At 35.0% G+C, this 24,232-nt stretch overlaps 1 protein-coding gene across 4 annotated transcripts in view; it reads right to left on the reverse strand.

The window, feature by feature from the left end:
- The window catches only part of LOC126893266 (furin-like protease 1), a 412,563-nt gene that overhangs the window by 252,176 nt on the left and 136,155 nt on the right, over nt 1–24,232 (reverse strand). The window contains exon 1 of one of the 4 annotated variants that reach the window (XM_050663277.1): nt 10,359–10,504. The exons of the other annotated variants lie outside the window; for them this stretch is intronic. The gene's annotated coding sequence lies outside the window, so the exon portion shown is untranslated. Of the gene's footprint in view, nt 1–10,358; nt 10,505–24,232 lie in introns of those variants that run through there. 4 annotated transcript variants of the gene reach the window in all.

Raw genomic sequence — 24,232 nt, forward strand, 5'->3', positions numbered from 1 at the left:
AAAAACTAATACATATTCAATTCCTAACAAATTCTGATCCCCTTACATAAAAAAGATCTGAGAACATTTAAACTTTAAAAACCTTTATTTCCAACTGTTACTTAAAAAAGAGTAATTCTTTGGCACAGTTTATTTCAAGAAAGCCGATGTTAGGGCTTATTTTTCTGAAATAATAAGAAAATCTCAGAAACTCAGAAGGTCCGCTTTGAGAATCGCTGAATAAGCAGTATGGAATGGCCTTTCGATCTTATTGGAATACAGGAAGATTTTCTTATAAAACGATATATTTGTACATAGGGGATGGCACGGTTCGAACAATGCGAAAATACACTGTTAAATGAGAAGATGACAAATTCAAAAAAAAAATCAAAGTATTTAATAGAAGTGTATGTTGTTAAGAAAAAATGATCACCCCAAAAATTGCTTTAAAAGTCCATGGGAATATTTTTAGACCTACTTCCATTGATAGTCCAGGGCGGATCTGTTTTGAGATGGACGTTGAGAGGTGACTTCATTTTTTTTGCAGAAATTGCTTGGAATTAACCCATATAATAATAATTGAGTTATCCTACCACTCAAAAAGGTCCGGAACATTGTTTAAATAATCAAAATGTCAAAAAATGAAGGAAAAATTCGATTTTTTTCCTCGTTTTTTGATTATAACTTTAAAAGTGTTCACTTCCGAGAAAAGATACACTAAAATAAAAGATGCGTAATTACATTTTCTACAATATAAGATTGGTTAAAATTTTTTAAAATTGTTACCATTGTTGCAAAATAACAATAATTGCGAAAAAAAATTAAGTATTCGCATTTACGTTTTTCAACCATGTCTGCTACACTTAGGACCTTCATACTTCACCCAGAAAAACTTTATGATACGATAAAACAATACTGTAAATTTAGTTAAGATCGGTTCAATAGATTTTGCAAAATAAATTTTGCAATCCAGCTTTCGCAAAAAAAATTCATTTTTTCAAAATGTCGCAGGACTGAAAATAAAGCAGATAGCAATTTAAATTTTTTTACAAATAGAAGAATACTGTACCTTTCATTTGAAATTTGCAAAATTAAAAACGGTTAACTACCACGGCGTCAGGAATTTTTAAATAAACATTAATTTTTGGTGCTACGCGCAGGACAGCGGTGTTCGATTCACACAAGTTGATTTCCACCAAAATTTCTTCCAATCTTTATCTAATATATTATTTTCTTACTCTATATTTTGTTGTATGTTCATATATCTTTCCTCATATATTTTAACTTAGAAAATAAGATTGTATTATTTTTAAACATATGCAATTGTTTAAACAATTTTACACAAACAATAATCAAATTAGTTTGATTTTTGTGAAATTAAATTCACAAAAATCAAACTAATTTGATTATTGTTTGTGTAAAATTGTTTAAACAATTGCATATGTTTAAAAATAATACACTCTTATTTTCTAAGTTAAAATATATGAGGAAAGAAAGTTTTTGCTAAAAAAGTGTTATTTCAAAGGACAGAGTGTGTTTTTATTTTGCAATAAACAAATTTATTTATTTATTTCGAAATGTACTAAAAATTAAAATGTATCAATCATTATCAAAGGTCATTGGAATGCCCAATCAGAGCGAGCGTATCCGTTGTCCTGCAAGTAGCATCAAAAATTAATGTTTATTTAAAAAAATTCCTGGCGCCGTAGTAGCAAATCGATTTTAATTTTGCAAATTGCAAATGAAAGGTACAGTATTCTTTTATATGTAAAAAAATTCAACTTGCTGTCTGCTTTATTTTCAGTGCTGCAAAATTTTGAAAAAATTTATTTTTTTTGCGAAAGCTGGATTGCAAAATTTATTTTGAAAAATCTATTAAACCGATCTTAATGAAATTTACAGTGTTGTTTTACCATATTATAAAGTTTTTCTGGGTAAAATATGAAGGTCCTAAGTGTATCTTAAATAGTTGAAAAACGTAAAATGCGAATACTTGTTTTTGTATGTTTTTTTTTTTCGCAATTATTGCTATTTTGCAACAAGGGTGACTATTTTATAAATTTTAAACAATTCTATATTGTAGGAAATTTAATTACGCAGCTTTTATGTCGGTGCAACTTTTCTCGAAAATGAATACTTTTAAAGTTATAATCAAAAAACCACGAAAACAATCGAATTTTTCCTTCATTTTTTGACATTTTGATTATTTAAACAATGTTCCGGACCTTTTTGAGTGGGAGGATAACTCAAATATTATTATATGAGTTATTTTCAAGCAATTTCTGCAAAAAAATATGAGTCACCTCTCAACATCCAAATGTACTAATATTTTTACAGATGCGTCCTAGTCTATGACGTTTCTCATATGAATTAATTTCTATATAACCGGCAATATTGCAGTAATCAATGATGTAAGAAATATGGGAAAATTAACAAATTCCTTGAAGCCACTAAGGTAATTTGGGATTTTCCGGCCTCCGTCGAGGTATTAGCATCCATTCATGCCACCCTAATATTCGGCCAACATTGTGGCCTGGCAACGATGTGAAAAATCCCGGAAAACATCTCATAAACACCGGTTGGGTCGGTTGTCTTTGTTCTACCGAGACCAAGCTTTATCGCCTCTGTTCAACATGGACCCATCACACAGCTAAATGATCATTTCGTCAAATAATATCCCCTAGCGCCTGGTAATTGAAAGCTTTAATTAAAGCAATGTTAAACTGACCGTGGACAAGTGATTTTGGGGACAATAAATCACTTTTGATTCACAGAGCTGACATATAACCGATGTCATCTTCATCCACTAATGAATTTGCAGGAGAATTAACATACTATTTAAATTTTAGATAAATCGTTTCGTTTCGCCCGAAATATTGTAATTGTGACCGTAAATTTATTGGGTTTGCATTACTGCAATCTGCAATTCTTGTTGTTAGTACGTCATTATTTTTATCCAATTGTTGAATAATTCATCGACACCGGGGTCAACGGTGCTCTATATTTAATACAATATAAATATATATGCAACAATGTATTTGTAATTTACCGAATTACTATCCATATTATTCAGATTTAAATCACGCTGCTCTCACTCGCTCGAAGGGAAAAATTCACTCATCCCATATACCTAAAGCATCAAAAGCACTAAACTGTCTTTCCATGTTATCGACCATTAGGTGACATGATATGTTGAACTATCTCCCAAAAAACTTTCGTAGGCATCTAGACGTCGAGAGTAGTACAACTTGCTGCAATGTCTTATATAGCTCCTTCCCACGGTCTGCGATTCTACGAATCATCACGCACAGCCGACGACTACGGACAAGAACGCACCGCGGACAGAGGTCTTCCCATGGTCCGCGGTCCGCGACAGTGTGTGTTTGTGTTTTTGATTGAGATTGAACTATTTAACTTTGTTCCTCGCTAGCGAAACGACTGACTGTGTCACTCATGTGACTCATTTAATTTGTAATTTAATTTGGGTATTGATTACATTGCGTTTCTCATGTGTCTTATCTTTTTCAATGTTTTCGTTAATAGGATACGGTGTGAAATATGTCGTATGCACATTCCATAGGTTTGTTCCAACACGACCGAGAACCGTCACGAAACGGTAACGCTCCTGCGCAGTAAATAAAATCCGTTCCAACAAAAATATGATCGTCATCGGATCATCCTTCCCACTGTTCCAACAAGAATTGTGATCTTTCGGTGACGGTTTCGTGATGATCATTTCAGTAATCGGGCAAATGCATAATGTACTGGTTGGACTGACTTGCGCACTAGGATTTAATTCTTTAAATTTATTGAGCCTTTGATCGACTAAAAGCACACAAGCTGTTACCAACAAAAATGACAAATATATGATAATGATAGATAAATCAGTTATCAAACAGATAACCGTTCCAACATCGGTTTCCAAATTACCGTCATGGGACGATAACTGGGCGATACAATTACGAACATGCGCACAACAAACGGTACAAGTAGTTTCGTGACAGTTTATGGACCGTCTAAAAGTTCATGTTGGAACAAACCTCTTGTAAATCAATAATTATACACATCTATGTGTTTTATTTTAACAAAATGTGTTAAATTATCAACTTGTAAAAAAAATCGTTGGCCAAAAACAAATTTTGGACCAACTTTGGATATGCTTTATAGCCCGGGAGGTAGTGTCAAATTTGGCCCGGAGCATTTTAGCATGGGTGTTTTTCTTTATTTAGTTAGGTGTTCCATTAACAAATGAGGTGTCAGCTGGCTGACACCAACAGGGGCTTTTAGGTAAAACAAGATAAAATATGAAACTAGATGTAAAAAACCTGGATAAAACTAGATGGAAAATATGTCAAATATTTATCTCCGTGGCTTACATCTATCATGGCCTAAAATACCTAGCTCCTGGCTTTCACCCAGGCGAGCCGGGTTCCATTGACCACGTTGGAAGTTTTTTTTGTTTTTAAAATTGACATTTTGATTTGAAAAAGAATAATTTTTATAATACCACGTTTTAATTATTTAGGTATACGACACAATATAAAAAAGTCTGTATGTCCTATATAGAATCGTAAACTTGATCATAATATGATGACCTCAAGCAAAGTTGTTGTACATGAACCCGGGAAGGTTTCTGAGTTAATACGACCAACCTAAGTAATCATTATTTACGCAGACACCACAAAAAACTATTGTTTATTAGAAAAAAGAGTTGTTTAGGTTGTATGTATCTTTTGCTTCTACATCATATAAAATTAAGAAAAAACAGTTTGTCCAAAAAAATAAAAAATAATGTCGGGGGGTGGAATGATTGATGGTACCAACTCAGCAACCTTTCAGAGGTTCATGCACAACAACTTTGCTTAAAGTAATCATAATATGATCAAATGCATAATTTACGATTTGTGTCGTATAAATAATAAGAACGTGGGATTATAAAAATAATTATTTGTCAAACCAAAATGTCAATTTTAAAAACAAAAAGAAGCTTCCAACGCGGGGAATCGAACCCGACTCGCCTGGGTGAAAGCCAGGAGCTAGGTATTTTAGGCCAAGATGGATGTAAGTCACGGAGATAAATAGTTGACATATTAGTTATATAGTTTTTTCATCTAGTTTCATATTTTATCTTTTTTTGCCTAAAAGCCCCGGTTTTGGGCCAGTTGACACATCATATTTGTTAATAAGCTTTGGAACACCTAACTAAATAAAGAAAAAACAGTCATGCTAAAATGCTCCGTTAAAATTTGACACTACCTCCCGGGCTATGAGTCCCCCATTCAATTAAATACAAACGCTGAATTCTTTTAAATTCAGCTTAAATGATCAAAGTTATTTGTATCTAAAACAGTGAAATAACTTTCTTTATGTTTTGCGAATAAAACGGTACCCCATGAACGGGTACGATAGTTCAGTTCTAGGGAATCATACACGAAGTTGTTGTCGGCTGATGGATCTATCGTTAAATGGTATTGAAGAGGTTTCTGTAGACCGTTGAAGGTACTATTCGTTATACACTCGTAGCCATCTTCTAGATTTTTGCATTCGGATCCGGCTGGACAACCTTGCAATTTGCAGAATTCTAATTCATTGCAATCTTTACCTTTGAAACCAATTGGACAAACACACATATAATCATTCCAGGTTATTTTACATTCACCTCTATGACAAGGATTCGTCCTACAGAGGTCGTCTGAATAGACCCCTTTCAATATAGTCGATCTATCGAACGTTACGTTGCCAAAAGATGCGGGAACGTCCAAATCTTGAGCCTGAAGCGGATAAAACTCCACAATCATTACAGATGAACCGTTGCTTATTTGAACATCCTGGATAATCCCTTTGAAATGTACATTTCATTTTTTATAATACCACGTTTTAATTATTTAGGTATACGACACAATATAAAAAAGTCTGTATGTCCTATATAGAATCGTAAACTTGATCATAATATGATGACCTCAAGCAAAGTTGTTGTACATGAACCCGGGAAGGTTTCTGAGTTAATACGACCAACCTAAGTAATCATTATTTACGCAGACACCACAAAAAACTATTGTTTATTAGAAAAAAGAGTTGTTTAGGTTGTATGTATCTTTTGCTTCTACATCATATAAAATTAAGAAAAAACAGTTTGTCCAAAAAAATAAAAAATAATGTCGGGGGGTGGAATGATTGATGGTACCAACTCAGCAACCTTTCAGAGGTTCATGCACAACAACTTTGCTTAAAGTAATCATAATATGATCAAATGCATAATTTACGATTTGTGTCGTATAAATAATAAGAACGTGGGATTATAAAAATAATTATTTGTCAAACCAAAATGTCAATTTTAAAAACAAAAAGAAGCTTCCAACGCGGGGAATCGAACCCGACTCGCCTGGGTGAAAGCCAGGAGCTAGGTATTTTAGGCCAAGATGGATGTAAGTCACGGAGATAAATAGTTGACATATTAGTTATATAGTTTTTTCATCTAGTTTCATATTTTATCTTTTTTTGCCTAAAAGCCCCGGTTTTGGGCCAGTTGACACATCATATTTGTTAATAAGCTTTGGAACACCTAACTAAATAAAGAAAAAACAGTCATGCTAAAATGCTCCGTTAAAATTTGACACTACCTCCCGGGCTATGAGTCCCCCATTCAATTAAATACAAACGCTGAATTCTTTTAAATTCAGCTTAAATGATCAAAGTTATTTGTATCTGTAGATGTAAATGATATAACTGGCGTTTAACGTGTTAAAAAATCATCACAGCGTCCTCACGGTCTCATAACGCACCTTTGATCTTTACCGATTTTCGACGAATCACCCCAGTCTGTGCTACCATGGACGATCACTTCCCATGGTGCGTGGTGCGAGCTGGTCTGTGTCCGTCCGCGAAATTACCGATCCTGAGAAGCCGTTGTTACTATATTAGACAGATGTTCACTCGGACCCAGCTGTTAACCAGGGATAACAGCAGTAGTGGACAGGGTACTGTCTGGGGCTTCATTCTCCATTGTGTAGATTATTGTTATTAGGTATCGTCACATCAATTAGGTCGTTTGTCTAGTTAATTTATTATTTACTATGGGCTACATCTATTATGTGCCACGAAATAATATGCAAGATAGCTTCAACATAAATAAAATGCCTACGATCTGCTGTCAGATAACAAAAATGGACAGAAAATAAGACAGACAGCATGACAAGAAAAATAATTAGTAACGTGTATGGACGTATGGAAAAGAAGAGATTGAAGTTGTAAAGGTATACAAAAAGAGCCAGTAATAACGAATTGATACAAAAATAACAGAATAGAATAATGTCAACACAAGTATAATATATAATAATAGTCTCCCGTTTTATACCGCTGACGCGGCTTTGGGATTATAGCAGGGTAGTCTGCTATATCTAGGGGCTACAGTATACAAGGAAGGTAACAGGGCCAGTGCTACGCTTCAACCGCCCATTATTACCCCTGGTTTTACCCAAGGTACTCATTTTATTCAGGCTGAGTCGACCTGGGGCCTATAGACATTTTAAAAATGTCTCGTTTTTGCCGGCGCTATGATTTAAACCCCGGCCTACCAGCACGCGAGCCAAGCATACTACCGCCTGAGCTACGCGGGCCCCAAGTATAATATATACTACACATATTCAACACAATACATAATACCGGAATTCTCCCTCAGGAATAATTGCTGCATTCGTTACATTACCAAAGAAAGCTATTACAAAAGAATGTTCAGAACATTTAACAATGATGAACCAAGTAATGAGCCATCTGCTAAAATTATTTTTAAGAATCATCCAAAACCGAATTTATTAAAAGTTGGGAAGAAAAAAAAAGTAATAATCCACATATCTAAAATCCTCTATACCTTGTACAAAATATGTAGAGCAATAATTTATAGGACTACATAATTGATAAAGTTACAAATTTAACATTGTAACACTGATGACAATGTGTCATAGCAATATATCATTAATAGTGTTTAGTTAAGGGGCAAGATTGACAGCCATGGCATTTAAATATAAACAAAATGTCCAAAATAAAGATTATAACCAAATTGATTGCTACATTCTGGCCTGTTATTAAATAATTTTCTTGGTTGATTTCGTCAATCTGAAAACTTGTACAGATAAATACGTAACAGATCCATTACTAGTATTAATCAGTATTCGTATCAATGTCAGTAATAAAATGCTGAACTAGTAATTTAATAAATTTTAATGTAATATTAATTATTTGTGTGGTTTTAGCGTATCAATATCGAGCTGAAACTGAAATGTTTATAAATATGCACTGTCTGTTAATAATACCAAGTACCAATGTTTAACAATATCTCAATATTTACACCACGATCGTATATTGGCAGATACAAGTATTTTCTGTACATATCTTGAATTTTATGGCCCCTTTTGACTGCGTTTTCTGGCTAAGATTGTCGGATGCTTTTTAAATCAATAATAGAAGTAAGTAATTATGACAAAAATACTGTGACCAAACAGGGAAAGCGAAGAGGATACTAGACAATGGGTGAATCACGAAATACAAGAATGGATGGGTCAAGAGAACATAGAGCAATAAAAGCACAGATAATTAGATGGTATGGACACATAATGAAAAAAGAGAAAAGCAATACGTTAAGAGTTATAACGGAATGGATACCACTAGATAAAACAACCAGAGGCAGACTTAAACTGAGATGGAGACAACAAATGGAAGAAGACTTAAAGGAGTATGGAAATTAGAAATATAGGAAGCACAATCAAAGAGAGAGAAGAATGGAGAAAAATGGTGGAAACAGCGAAGTCACACCAGAAACTGTACTAACTGTTGGAGACAACAAATGGAAGAAGGCTTAAAGGAGTATGCAAATTAGAAATATAGGAAGAACAATCAAAGAGAGAGAAGAATGAAAGTGGAAACAGCGAAGTCACACCAGAATGGGATGATCCCTCATACAAAAAGGGTCTTCAAGTGAAAACAGCTTCAGTGAAGGGAGAGCACAAAGAAACTGAAAACGACAGAAGTATAATAGAACGATGAAGATAGTTTTGTGGAGAAGACAAAGGTTTGTATGCATTGGGAAATTCATACTCAAAATGCAAATTATAAAATAAGGAAAACATACCAGGAGAAAATACTCTGGAAAAATTGCAAAAAATGTTATCTAGAAATGTTTGCAGCGGCATTCTACAGTTATTATCAATATCTTTAGTAGTAATATATATGACATATTTATGTAAAACAGAATAAGAAAGGCTTTTAATAGTAACTTAAAAATGTTAAGAAATGTGGCTCAGTCATTTGAATATAGGTTACAAATTTGCATAGACGTTGGAGGTGAACTTTTTGAACATTTACTTTAGACTTATTTACTTATCACATTAATTGTTACATTCATTGCATATATTATGGTTTTATATTTTGTATTCGTTATTTACCAAATAAAAATAATTTTGTTACATTATTACACAAGACAAGTTATTTCTATTTTTACAAAAATTTAAGGTATATCCGAAATTTAAAGAAAATTAAAAATATCTCCGAAAGTAATGAGTTTAGATGTATGGAATGGTGTATAAAAATGAAAGAGTATCATAAATAAGAAATAAAGTAAATTTTATTTTTCGAAAAAATAAAATAAAGGATTGTACCTATATTTAAATTAATTTTCTATAATTATTTCCTTTTGTAGTTCACCCTTTATACGAATATACGTCAATGATTTCTGTTAAATTTAATTTGAAAACTAGAAAACTTATTACCTAAAATGAATAATTATTTATGTCATTATTCGTTGAATACGCCGTATAGTAGTATGAAACTTCATATTATAAGAATAGGGAATATAAGAGAAATCTAAATATGAACAAATATACAGGGTGCCCTATTTAAAAAAATGTAGGTTTGCTTTACCACGTAGTTATTAATCACCCTGCAGAATTATAAGCCTGAAGAATATCATTGCCTACATGTTTTTCTAAATAACTTTTTTGAATATTCCCTACCATAATGGAATTATCAACCAATGTCACACAAACAACTCACCTTGTGTATTCAAGTAGAAGAAAAATAAGAGATAAAAGAGAATATAAAAAATGAAGTTTTACATACATTTAGTTTTATACATTTATCTGTTATGTAAATTTTTTTGCATCAAATGCAATAAAATATAGCTTGTCAAAATGGTCGGTATAAGTTTAAATCATAAGATAGAATTAATTTGTTTTTTATTTCCAACGTAGCGAGTATAGGAAAACCCAAAATAGAGAATTCATGTTAAAATATGTGGTACAGAATATCTGATATTCAACAAAAGTTTATATTTAAAATTACATATCGAAATAGAGGATTCTATTGTTGTTTTGTTTCAAAAATCTTACCTTCTGGTATCACTCACTATCTAGTGTTAAAATTGTTAATAAAAGTGTTATATATTAGATTAGCAATCTCACAACTAAACACTCACATCTGCCGAATCTTTCATGTGACTGAATTATCTTAACGGACCGATATTAATACTACTTCTATAGTTTATATAAACAAAGTGCTCTTTTTAAACAAACACTTTTGCGCATGAATGTGTAAATAAACAGCCCCCTCTTATAATAGCCGCCAGTGCTTTTTTGTAGTTCAGGGATGTTTGTTGTCCACTTTCGTGACAATATTGGGATTTATTGTAAAATCTATCACGGAAATGATATCAGTCGATTAAAACAGGAATAACACACAATCGCTTGTGCAATATATTTTGAGAGTAATATACGGGGGTTGGGTCATAAATCATTTTTTGTTTAGTTACAATATTGGTTATTTGTGATGTGCAAAAACTCTATCTCGTAAAATATGTAACACATTTTATCTTCTGAGTTGAATCCCTTAGATTCAATATCTTTATTATAAATTATCTATCCCTCTTCATCATTATCACCCTATCATTTTAAATCTACCCCCTTTTTTATCATCAACATACGTCTTTCTGCTCTCCCGTTGCTTTGAATATTTTCTTTCTTTAACATAATATGTAATTAATTGTTCCAGTTATAAAATTCTCACTATATTTTCGCGTCCAATTCCATCTCTTCTTTTCGTATCTCTTCAATCCCCCACTTCCAAGCTTCTCTTCGGCATAGCGAAATCGGACTTCTTCCTTCCATGATGATGGAGGTTAGTGATGTTAGAAGAGAATATTCTCGGCCAGAAAATTCTCTCGAGAATATTCTCGGCAAAAATTTTCTATATTTTCAAAAACCGAAACAAAAATAAAAACTATATACGGGTCAAATCATTATAATTTAAAAAATATGTAGGTATATTGTTTTTACCAATCCCATGAACCACTAGCAAGGGTGTTTACAGTGTCAATATTTATTGTTTTGGTGCAATATTAACGTGCAAATATTTAGAATGGTGTTCATTTAAGCAGAGAAGAACAAGTTGAGGAAGCTGAGTTTGTCGATAATTTAGCAACTTTAAAATATGGTGATGGGTCGGCTGACATAATGGCAGATTTGGCACTTTATCGGTCTAAGGAGGGATTTTTTAGAAAACCATACGTTGTAAAATCAATTGAAAAACTAGACTTAATCATATGGTGAAAAGGTACATGTTTCGGAACAAAATTAACTAAAATAGGAGTTGATTTAAAGGCTGCCTTATTAAGCATGCCTTCATCCAGTGCAGCGACTGAAAGAAGTTTCAGTACTTCTGGTTTTTTTATCCACTCCTCTAAACAAAACCGGCTCACTGCTGAACGGGCTCGTAAGGTAACTTTATTACTCACAATTTAAAATTGTGTAGACCAAAAGACCAATCCATGACTGAGCTGGCCACTCGTGAAAAACAAAATCCCACAACTCATCAATACATTGAAATGAAAATTGTAGATGATAAGAATGAGCTAATGATAGAAATAGATTCTGAATCTGAGGTCTCATCTTTTATCATACCACATTGATTATTTGCTGTTAAGAAGAAAATTTCATTTTTTTATCAAAGAAATTTGTTTTCTGTTGTTTTTGTATTTTTTTTATATACAAAGAACACTGTTGTTTCGTCTCATAATTGTGTATATAAGATCATGATTTTTAGAACCCTATTTTTCATCTTCAACAATATTCTTAAGTGCGTCATGGGGTTCATTCTCAGAAAATTCTCCATATCGAGAATATTCTCCGATTTTTCATTCTCGAGCATTTTCCAACACTAATGGAGGTCTTCCTTTTTTCTTTCTTTCTCTCGGGATGCCTGTTAGTATTTTCTTTGCGCATTATCTAGTCCCGTGAGATTCCTAAGTGCACGTTCAGAGTGGAGCGAAGAAAGAGTGCGAGCAAAGAGTAAAGAGCAAGGAGCACGAGCAAAGAGCAAAGAAGTGCTAAACCAGAGTGGGAGCTGGTAGTTACGCGAGACGAGAGTTTAGTTCTTACCCACTCGGCAGTCATGGATAGTTATTTTCTTTTTCTTTTTCGAAAACTCCTCATCGAGAACGTGGTACTTCCTGACTCGCGGAAAACGTGAGAGAATTCATCGTATTAATCAGTCCCGCGGTAATCAAGGTGGATTTTGCCATTTATTCAAAGAGCTACAGGAGGATCCCGTCAAATTAAAAGCATATTTTCAGGGTGAATATGGAGACTCTTGACTACTTACTCGAAAAAATCTAAAACAAATGAAGACATAAGTGGATAAAGGTCATATGTCACAAAATAATGTTTTTGAGTAATGAGCATTTTAATGTTTTTTGTTTCAAGTTAATTATTTGTTTAATAAATAATTAGCATTGCTATACTTTTTTTAAACAGGTATCTGAAGGTACTTTTTTACACTTTAAATTTAATTTAAAAAAAAGTTACAAATATTTCAAATTTTGTAGACATATTACCTTTATCCAAATGTAAGTAGTAGAAAACTCTCCAAATTGACACATTTCACATGGATAAAGGTATTATGTCCAAACGCAATTTTGGACATAGTACCTTTATCCACTACAATTCGAAAATCATAGTGCGACATATTGCTTTAATACCTTCCTGTTATTTTTATTTTGCTAAAAATAGGTATGTAACTTTAAAATTTTAAAAGGTTAAACAGCATATTAGAAGAACAAAAACCTAATAAAACAATTTTCTCAAAAAATGTGACATATGACCTTTATCCACTTATCTCTTCAAATAATTAATAATTGACCAAAACATGGACGAATTTCAACAAGAACCCCATCTTACCTGCTGAATGTCTTCCTGTAACTTGTTTGGTATGCCACATATTTAATGAATTAATTGTCATAAGATATTTAATTTATCATAACTTATCATTTATTATACAGTGTGACAGAGCCAAATAGAATAAATTCATTTTTTCGTGAGCCGGTGACTTTAAGAAAAAATTCCGAAAGAGGTCGATTTTTATTTTATATCATACTAGTGACGTCATCAATCTAGGTGTGATGACGTAATCGATGATTTTTTAAATGAGAATAGGGGTCGTGTGCTAGCTCATTTCAAAGGTTATCCTACTCCCTATTCAGTAATATAAACATTACCATAATTATTTATATAGTGTACACAAAAAGAAGAATGTATGTAATTTATTTCATCCAAATACACATTATTTTACTACTGTCAGAAAACAGAAAAAAATGATTATTTGAAAAATAAACATTGCTTTTCGCTTAAATTCAAGGTTCAAGCTGCCACCCACCTGTCTCTTGGCAGTTTGAATATTTAATTTATACGAAAAGAAATGTTTATTTGAGAAATAAACATTTTTTTCTGATTTCTGGGAGCAGTAAAATGTATTTTGAATTAAATAAATTACACACATTCTTCTTTTCTTCTAATTTAATTCAATAAGAATTTTGTGGGACACCCTGCATAAATAATTATGTTAATGCTTATATTACTGCATAGAGAATTCAATAAACTTTCAAATGAGCTAACGCACGGCTCCTACTTCCATTAAAAAAAAATCACCGACTACGTGATCACGTCAAGATGGATGACGTCACTAGTATGTAATGTCAAAAAATCATAATTTAAAAATTAAAATCGACCTGTTTCGGGATTTTTCCTTAAAGTCGTCGGTTTACGAAATAATGAATTTATTCCATTTCGTTTTGCTACACTGTAGAACTAATAATAATTATTAAGTTACATAATATTTATTTAATTATAAAATTGCACAAAGTTATGAATTTAAAAAGTCATCGTCGACATCTGAATACGGGAATCTTTCTGATCTCATAACACCTTTCTTTGAAACACTTCAGCTATCAGAATATCGAGATTCATTTTTCGGAGAAATACCAAAGAGTGCAAGCGGAGAAATCAAACTGGTTTGGTTTCGCCGCTTTGCTCTTTGCTAGCTGGATTGCTCGATCTTCGGATCACGCCCCACTGTGTGTACTTCCATTTCTCAGTAGTAGTTTGATTTCACAGCTTTGCTCGCACTCTTTCTTTGCTCCACTCTGAACGTGCAATAAACCATTGTAATTGTCTTTCTTAGATTCTGATCTATTGTTCTTGCATTCTTGAAATCCTTCAAACTTTATTTTTCTATTTTTGACATAGTCCAAGATGTTGCATTATAGATTGGTTCTGCTATAGCGTTGTGGATATGAAGCTTTGTGTGCGTTCTTATCTTATTGGTCTACAGCAAGAGTTTAACATTGGTGTGCTAAAAATAAACTTCTAGACAGTCATATAGACTTCTTTCAAAAACCAAGAACGAAAATACTCTTGAAAGTGTACAATACTTCAGCTATCATCTGTTTAAATCTGCCTTGCAGCCGTTTTTTATAATTATCTCTCTCAATTATATAGTTGATTATTCGACATCACTGATAGTTCTCTCTTTAAAACAGAATCAGATCAGATATTGAAATCTTTTATGCGTTATCACTTGACTTCATCGACAAGAGCCTTTTATGATCTTCAAACAAATATGTTGTCCATTTTTTGTATTCATTCTAGTATATTTGTGCATTTACTAAAAACTGCCAATGATTAGAGCATATAGCGCAACGCAACAGTCTGAACACTTTTAGTCTGAATAGACTCGTCAAGATAATAACTTATGACACGAACCCCGTATCTTCATTTATTTTTGTATTATACATGTAATGTTGATGTTTACTGATTACGGAAATTAAAAAGCTATTTAACAAGAAATTGTTGTAGAGTGATCTATTCTAATAATTGTTCAATTGTTGGCGTAAGCTATTGTAGCGGTTATCAGTGTAATTACTTCTAATTACAATAAAACTAGCGGTTCGTATTTATATACGACTTTATTTATATTTATACAAGTTTACTTTACAAACTTTAGCTTAAGACTAACTCTATTTACAAATATGTCCTATTTATATATGCGATACAGATATTCCAGAAATATCTATATATCTCCAGCTATGTCCATGTGACCGCTTGCACGTCATCGTCGCTGCATCGGCGTATCTCGAAACATCGATAGTGTTCTGTCTGTCCGGAGACGGGAGCTGGTATACGAGGGTAGGTCAATAATTATTTTGTTACACTGCTCCCCTCTTAAGATCTGAGCGTCCCGATCAGCAACTCTAGATGGCCCAGGATGGCGGAATCTACAGGATTCTCCGGCTCTGCATACACCCCTAGAAAAGAAGTAACAGTCTACTGTCTTTGAAGGGTATGACATCTTCGGGTTCATGCAACACACAGTAATCCGTACGCCAGTTTCTCTGAAGATCACTTCCAGCATGCTTCTCACAATCTTCCAATCCAGATTTTCTACTGCATGGCCAATTTTTGGTAAAGCCAAATCTTTGATGTCATAATTACAGACCATTTTCTTCAAATTAGTTAGAGCACGCCATATGTTCTCGTAGCTTGGCGTGTCCGTATAAGACTTCCTGGTCACTATATACAGCAAAGATCGAGGACCATCTTCCAATCGCAATACTCTTCCAATTTTAGGTTGTTGATTCCTTAACTCGTCCAGGCGGCCGAACTTTCTATTGAATACGGACGAGATTCCTTTAGTCATCTCGAGGTCTTGTGCAACACAGTGGGCTAGAGAGACGTTTTCTGGAACACCAAACAGATCTTGCTGAACTTCTGTGGTCACGCCGAATCTAGCACTCTTTCTTTCTGCGTAATTTGACATAAATTGATTAAAACTTGGCTGTGCGACATCTTTCATCTCCTGTTGGAGGACTCGTGCTTCTTCTGTTTCATTTGAGCCAGCATATGGTGCAAGACGATTTATGTGAATAACTTTTGGTTTACCGTTTGGCAACTTCTTAATTCTATATATTACGTCATTTATTTTCTTCTTAACTTCATACGGACCTTCCCATTGTCTTTGCAGTTTAGGACACAAGCCTCGACGACGTTGCGGATTATAAAGCCAGACAAGATCACCTACTTCGAAGCTTTCATTCTTGCATCGAGAATCATATTGATCTTTCATTCTGTCACTGGCTATCTGAATGTGTTGTCGGGCAAGTTCATGAATGTTGTTCATTCGTAATTTCAGGCGGTCAACGTAGTCTTCGCCTGCAACATGTTCCTCGGAAGGTCCGCAGCCAAACTCTAGGTCGCAGGGCAACCGAACTTCACGACCCAACATCAGGCAGGTTGGTGTTTGACCTGTAGTTTCATTTACGGCCGAGCGGTAGGCCATCAGGAATAAATGAATGTGTTGGTCCCAATCTCGCTGATGTTCAGATACAACTTTGGACAAGTGTTTACCCATCGTTCGGTTCATCCTCTCGACCATCCCATCTGATTGAGGATGCAGGGGTGTTGTTCTGGTCTTATTGGCACCAATCAATTTACAAACGTTTTGGAAAAGAGCTGACTCAAAGTTTCGCCCTTGGTCGGAGTGGATCTCCAAGGGAACACCAAATCGGCTAAAGAATTCTTTAACAAGTACCTCTGCAACGGTAGCAGCTTCTTGATTTGGTAATGCATAGGCCTCAGTCCATTTTGTAAAATAATCCATGGCTACCAGGATGTATTTATTTCCAGCATCGGTTTCTGGAAATGGACCTGCAATGTCGATAGCTACTCTTTCCATAGGACTTCCAACATTGTACTGTCTCATGGGTGCTCTCTTTTTACCAACCGGACCATTACCGGATGCACACAGTTCACATTTTCGGCACCATCTTCTTACATCATCTTTACAGTTCACCCAATAGAACCGTTCTCGAACCTTTTGCAGAGTCTTCGTAATACCAAAGTGTCCACCTGATGTACCGTCATGCAACTGACGCAATACTTCTGACACTTTACTTTTAGGTACAATCAACTGAAGCTTAGATTCTGTACCATCATCGTTCTCAAAGGTTCTGTACAGAAGATCATCTTTTAGTATCAGGCAATTCCATTGGCTCCAGTAGGCCTTGACTTCCGGACTACATGCACTAATGTTTTGCCAACTAGGTCTCTCACCTCGACGCATCCAATCCAATACTCTTTTTATACATGGATCGTCTTCTTGGGCTTCTTGTAACTGTTGGGGCTGCCATTGCTCATTAATTACGGTGGTTCGTCTCACGGGGCAAAATCGTTCCTCTAATTTGGCACAGTGATTACAATTCGCACTGCATGGTCGTCTCGAAAGGGCATCAGCATTTGAGTGAACTCTTCCGGCCCTGTGTTCTATCTCGTAATCATATTCTTGTAATCGTTCTAACCATCTTGCCATCTGGCCCTCTGGATTACGGAATTGTATGAGCCATTTTAGAGCAGCGTGATCGGTGCGAAGAAGGAACTTTCTGCCATACAAGTATTTATGGAAATGTTCGCAAGCCTTCACTACACCCAGCAGTTCTCTTCTGGTAACGCAATAGTTTCTTTCCGGTTTCGACAGGACTTTGCTGAAATAAGCGATGACTTTTTCCTGTCCGTCCTGGATTTGGGAGAGAACAGCTCCTATAGCACTGTTGCTAGCATCGGTATCCAAAACAAATTTTCCTGCCTGTCCCGGGTAGCTTAATATCGGTGCACTGATCAGAGCCATTTGTAGTTGTTCGAAAGCTTTTTGGCACTCTTCACTCCATGTATATTCTTTGCCCTCCTCCGTCAACTTTGTTAGGGGCTTGGAGATATTGGCAAATCCTTTGACAAATCGTCGGTAATATGTACATAGGCCAAGGAAACTTCTAATTTCATGTTTATCTTTTGGTACTGGCCAATCTTTAATTGCTTCAATCTTTTCGGGATCAGCTGTTACACCATTACTCGATACAATATGTCCCAAATACTTAACTTCTCGTCGAAACATGTGACATTTCTTCGGACTTAACTTCAAGTTCGCTGCCCTCAATCGTTGAAAGACTTCTATTAGATTCTTGGCATGTTCATCAAAGGACCTTCCAACCACAATTACATCATCCAAGTAAACCAGGCATGTTTTCCATGTTAGACCTCTTAAAACTGCCTCCATTAATCTTTCAAATGTGGCAGGGGCATTACATAAACCAAACGGCATAGCCGTAAACTGCCAAAGCCCTGATCCTATCGAAAATGCGGTTTTCTCCCGATCGGCTGGCTCCATGTCTACTTGCCAATATCCACTTTTTAAATCGAGTGTGGAAAACCAACGAGAACCGGAGAGAGTATCCAATGTATCGTCTATTCTGGGCAAAGGATAACTATCTTTTTTTGTTACCGCATTGAGCTGGCGGTAGTCGATACAAAAACGCGTTGAACCATCTTTCTTCTTTACCAGAACTACTGGTGATGTCCATGGACTGTTCGATGGTTCAATTACCCCTTGTTTGTCCATATCCTTGATAATCTCTTCGGCTTCATCTCTTTTCGCAAATGGAAGTCGTCTAGGCCGTTGTCTGATTGGCTGAGCGTCTCCGGTATTTATTTTATGCGTTACTATGCTTGTTTTGCCCTTATCCTTCTTATCAATAGCAAAAACATCTTGATACTCTATCAGCATAGACCTTACTTTTTCCGTTCGTTCATAGTCAAGGTCTTGGCATCTTTCAATGATCATCTCGACAAGGTCTTTTGGATACTTTGACTTTGATGATTTCTCATTGGTATTCATAGAGCAAATTGAAGCCACGGGAACACACTGTCCGATCAAAGCTCCTCTACTTAACTTAATAGCAGTTTCCCTTAAATTCATAACTCTTACAGGGATGACATCTCGAACTTTTACCAAAGTTTTCGCCGTTAGGAACTCGACATTTTCTACATCTTCGACCATCCTTAAACTTCCCTCTCGGCAGTGTCCATCAAGCATGGTCATCAGAATTTTCTCACTATTACCGGGTATGGTTACGTCGCATGTAGTTAGTAAGCGGATGACATCTTCTTTGTCGTCGTGAAAGGGCAACTCTTCACCGTTGATCCTGAGAACTCCATTTTGAACATCCAATATTGCCCCCACTTTTCGTAGTACGTCCATCCCCAATATGAACTCGTCGGAGATCTCGGCAATTAATACTTGATGTTCAACTGTGGTCTGGCCAATGGATACTGACATATTAGCCTCGCCATATGTATTAATTAGCTCACCAGTCGCTGTTCTAAGCTTTACTGTTGCAGGTGATAATTTATTATGGTCTCGTACTACATCTGGACGTGCGATAGTTCTCGTTGCACCTGTATCCACCAAAAATGATCTACATCTATTACTGATACGACCTTCGATGTATAAGTTGTGGATTCCACCGGAGGACGTAAGGTTGACAGTTACTATGGGGGCTCTAGTTCTCGAGGTCGGCAGTTGCCCCTTGGTGTCGACCCGCTCTAGTTTTCCGACGGCTGTACGATCTTCTTACAATTACGACGAATGTGGCCTACGTCTCCACAATTCCAACATCTAGGCTCGCGTCTCTTTGGCATCTGATTACTTAATACTCTCCGTATCATTTCCTCCAGACGTTCATCGTTGTGTTCGTCACTTTCTTCAATGGTTCTTACTCTATGGCCTCGTGAAGTTTGACTAGCCGTTTCGTGTTCCAATGCAATAGCAAGTGCTTCATCTAAAACTTTCGGTCTTGCTAGTCGTAAAGCTTTCTGTAGTTCATTATCTTTCAGCCCATTGACGAAGGTATCTACTGCAATTTCTTCTAAAACGCTGTCTGGCACCTCTGGATAAGCCAACCGCACCACACGAGCCACATCTGCTTCAAATTCTTGCAGATTCTCACTTGCTCGTTGACTTCTACTTCGCAGTTGTGCTTTGTATACTTGTTGTAGATGGGCATCTCCATAGCGTTTTTCTAGACGAGTGAACAAGGTCTGGTAACAATTTTCTTGACCCTTGGGAATTGACCTTAATATATCTGCAGCATCACCTCGTAAAGCAGCAGTCAAGGAAACAGCCTTTTCTTGTTCGGTCCAATGATTGGCGGTCGCAATAGCTTCAAACTGTCTAAGATATATGGACCAAGAGGACTTTCCATCAAATGGTGGTAATTTGAATCTCATATTATGCGACATTTCTTCTCTCGGTAGTTCATCTTTCACTACAGGATCTAAAGCTACTGCATGAACTGACGGTTGCACTTTTGTATCGGTTATCATGCTCTCTAATTCTTTGATCTTCTCTTCTACGGCCAAAACTACTGCATTAACTGAAGGTAGCACTTTCGTATTGGTTACCATAGTCTCTAGTTGTTTGATCTTATCTTCTAACATTTCTTTACTGTCGTCTACGCTTTTCTGTATCTTATCGAATGTTCTAGAAACCTCTTCAAATTTCTCGTCGTTCTGTCTACAAACGTCTTTAATTACTTGAGAAACACTTTCAAATTTCTCGTTGCTCTGTCTACAAACTTCTTTAATTACTTGAGAAGTCTCGTCAAATCTTTTAGCAACATTTTCGAATTTATCGTCGCTTTTTCTAGAAGTTTCATCGATCTTTTGAGAAACACTTTCAAATTTCTCGTTGTTCTGTCTACTAACTTCTTCAAGTTTCTCGTTGTTCTGTCTAGAAGTTTCATCGATCGTTTCAGAAACAGTTTTTAATTTCGATAAGATTACTTGTTCTGCTGACTGGAAGTGGAACGTCTCTGGGTCATCTCCGTTCTTCGTGAGGACATCCTTGAGTCGTGCTTGTAGGACTATCTTGCACCCACTGCTGTCTAATTCGTACTCTTCTAATTGTTCACGGAGCTGTTTTATGGTCAGTTCTTGTAGCAACATCTTTGGTCGGCACACACGTACTTTTCAAAATGTCTAAGTCTTTCCGAATACCGAACAATCAACGCACTTCAATTATTCCCGACGAATAAAGTTCAAAAGTCTTTCCGAATACCGAACAATTAACGCACTCCGATTATTTCCGACGAATAAAGTTCAAAAGTCTTTTTTTTTCACTTTTCATTTATTTACACTCCACACCGTTAACACCAACTGTAGCGGTTATCAGTGTAATTACTTCTAATTACAATAAAACTAGCGGTTCGTATTTATATACGACTTTATTTATATTTATACAAGTTTACTTTACAAACTTTAGCTTAAGACTAACTCTATTTACAAATATGTCCTATTTATATATGCGATACAGATATTCCAGAAATATCTATATATCTCCAGCTATGTCCATGTGACCGCTTGCACGTCATCGTCGCTGCATCGGCGTATCTCGAAACATCGATAGTGTTCTGTCTGTCCGGAGACGGGAGCTGGTATACGAGGGTAGGTCAATAATTATTTTGTTACACTATATTAAATTGCATTTCATTTGTTTCAACTAGACGAGTAAATGTTTACGATAGTTGTCCATAATAGCCGCAAAACCATTAGAGTTATTATTTGATTAGCTATTTTATTGGCACTTTATGTACTTGCAAATTCAACAAGATGTAACCTTTTGTTTTGTTTGTTACTTTTTGAGCATTTTGCAAACTATCTAACAAAATATTTTTAGTTATCTCAACACCTGGTGTAATATTTGAAACTCACAAAATAATTTATCATTTGATACTCCACTCGACATTTTGGCAAACAATTTGCAAAATACATACACAAATTGATTTTTTTACGATTTGCTTAGCGGATTTACAGTTTCTTACAAATATTACGAAAAATTCAAATTGCAAGCATATTAAAACTATTAGCTCGTTGCAACATCCATCACCATTGGTTTTGTTAAGACATCCGGTCTGAGTATGATTCAATCAAATTTACGTTCAATGATACTTTATGAAACAAAGTCTAGCCCTACCCTTACACTAGTTTCAAACCTCGAGAGCTGACCTCCTACTTCGAAAAACAACGAATTTCTTTATAAAATCGTTTCTTTTCTAATAGTTTACTTAAAAACTCGTGAGATTGAGATTTAGCTTTCTGGAGAAACAAAAAATCCATGCAATGGAAATATTAAAAAGAGGGGTTCAAAGTCAGTCCTTGATGAATCACTTTAAGAAAGACAATCAGACGAATGAGGTATTACAATAAATGGACAACAACTAAAACATTTCCAATATGCCGACTATGGAATTCTTATACAAAACAGGACTAAAATTCAGGGCCCCCGTAAGGGTTACTGGCGCCTGTGTGCAAAAAGGATTTTGGCGCCCCTTGAGGCATTTTGGATCATCTTTTTTATTTATTTTTTGAAGGTAGGTAGGTGATGGAAATAAACAAAAAGCTGAACTTTAGAAGTCATTCACTCCAGTCCATTCACTCAAAGTAAAATATTGTAAACCTTCGAATTTTAAAGAACCGTTAAGATTGACACGACATTTGGCATACACATAGCTCACATGTCAAAGAAAAAGTGACATTGTGCCGATGTGTGCTTTTGCCTTGAGTTTGAGTTTCAGCCCTTCTCGGGGGTAAAAAGACATACGTTCAAAAAAGTCCGGCATTGGATAAAATTGCTAATTTTAAACAATTTTTGTTCTAAAAAGTTTTTTCACTAAGTCAATACTTTTCAAGTTATTTGCGAGTAAATATTATGTTCATTTTTCAACAAAAAAGACGTTTCTTCATCCGTCTAAACACGTTTTTGGACGGATTTTCGCAAATCAAAAGTAAAAACTCAAAAAGTAAGTATTTTACCTAAAAAATATAGCTTATAGAAAGTGGAAAAAATGGTGTAAGTACCTATTATATATGAAGTCTGCAGACTCAGTAGAAGCAGAGTTGTAGCTAATGAAAGGAGGTTCTTATTAAACAAATTCCAAACCGAATATTTCAATGTGAAATAACCAAAAAATCAAGCACTTATCAGGGAAAATTCATTATAACTTTTTTAAAGTGTTTAGAAGAAGCTATATTTTTGTTTTTTAGTTTTTTTAACATCAAAAGTAAGTAAGTTACGGTCAAAATAATGTTGGTCTCTTTTTTTTGGGAAAAAAATCGTGAAAATTACCCCCTAATTAGCATCCCAAATGAAATTAATCGTTACCGCTTTACCACCAGTTCCTTAACTTATGTATTGTTTATATAATCTGAATTTTCATCGGTTCAAAGTTACATTTGGAAAGGGTGTAGTTAAAAAGGCTTGAACGAGTCACTAATCACGAGTGTATGCAAATTTTGAACAGCCATATCTTAACAAAATTTTGTCTTATGGCGCGTCCTCACTGGTAAATTTTTCGTGCATATTGAACTAATGGTTCGTCGCAAATTTTTACCAGTAAGGACGCGGCGCTCAAATCATTTGATTTTCGCTGGAAAACGATAACCGATGGAGCGTGTGCGTTGTGTGCGTCGAAAATTTTTGCGTCCGATTTATGGGACGAACACGTCCACACTAGCACAATTTACTTAGAGCACTCAAAAACAGCTGGTACGCACGAAAAATTTACCAATGCGGACGCGGCATTAAAGGTAAACAAAAAATCCAAAATATTCAGAAAATTATAACCAAAGTTTTTTTACTGCTTGAGATTTTTGGTAGCACTAATAAGTTTTAAGTTATATCGAAGAATTTTTTAAAGATTAAAAAAAATTACTTTAAAACCAAATTTTTTCAAAAATGAGCACTTTAAACAGATCAAACTTACAGATCATATAAACAATACATAGTATATAAAGTAAATGGTAAAGCGGTAATGATTAATTTCATTTGGAATGCTAATTAGGAGGTGATTTTTACGATTTTGTTTACCAAAAAAAAGTTGTTTGTTGCTTGTTCGTGTTGCTAGAAACTTTTTTAAAAATCAAAAATAAAGCTTTTTTTAAACACTTTAAAGAAGTTGTAATAAGTTTTCACCGAAAAGTGCTTAATTTCATGTTGATATATTCGATTTGGAATTTGACGAATAATAACAACTTTTCATTAGCTAAAACTC

The sequence above is a fragment of the Diabrotica virgifera genome, chromosome 10 (assembly GCF_917563875.1).
Source record: "Diabrotica virgifera virgifera chromosome 10, PGI_DIABVI_V3a".
NCBI lineage: Eukaryota > Metazoa > Arthropoda > Insecta > Coleoptera > Chrysomelidae > Diabrotica > Diabrotica virgifera.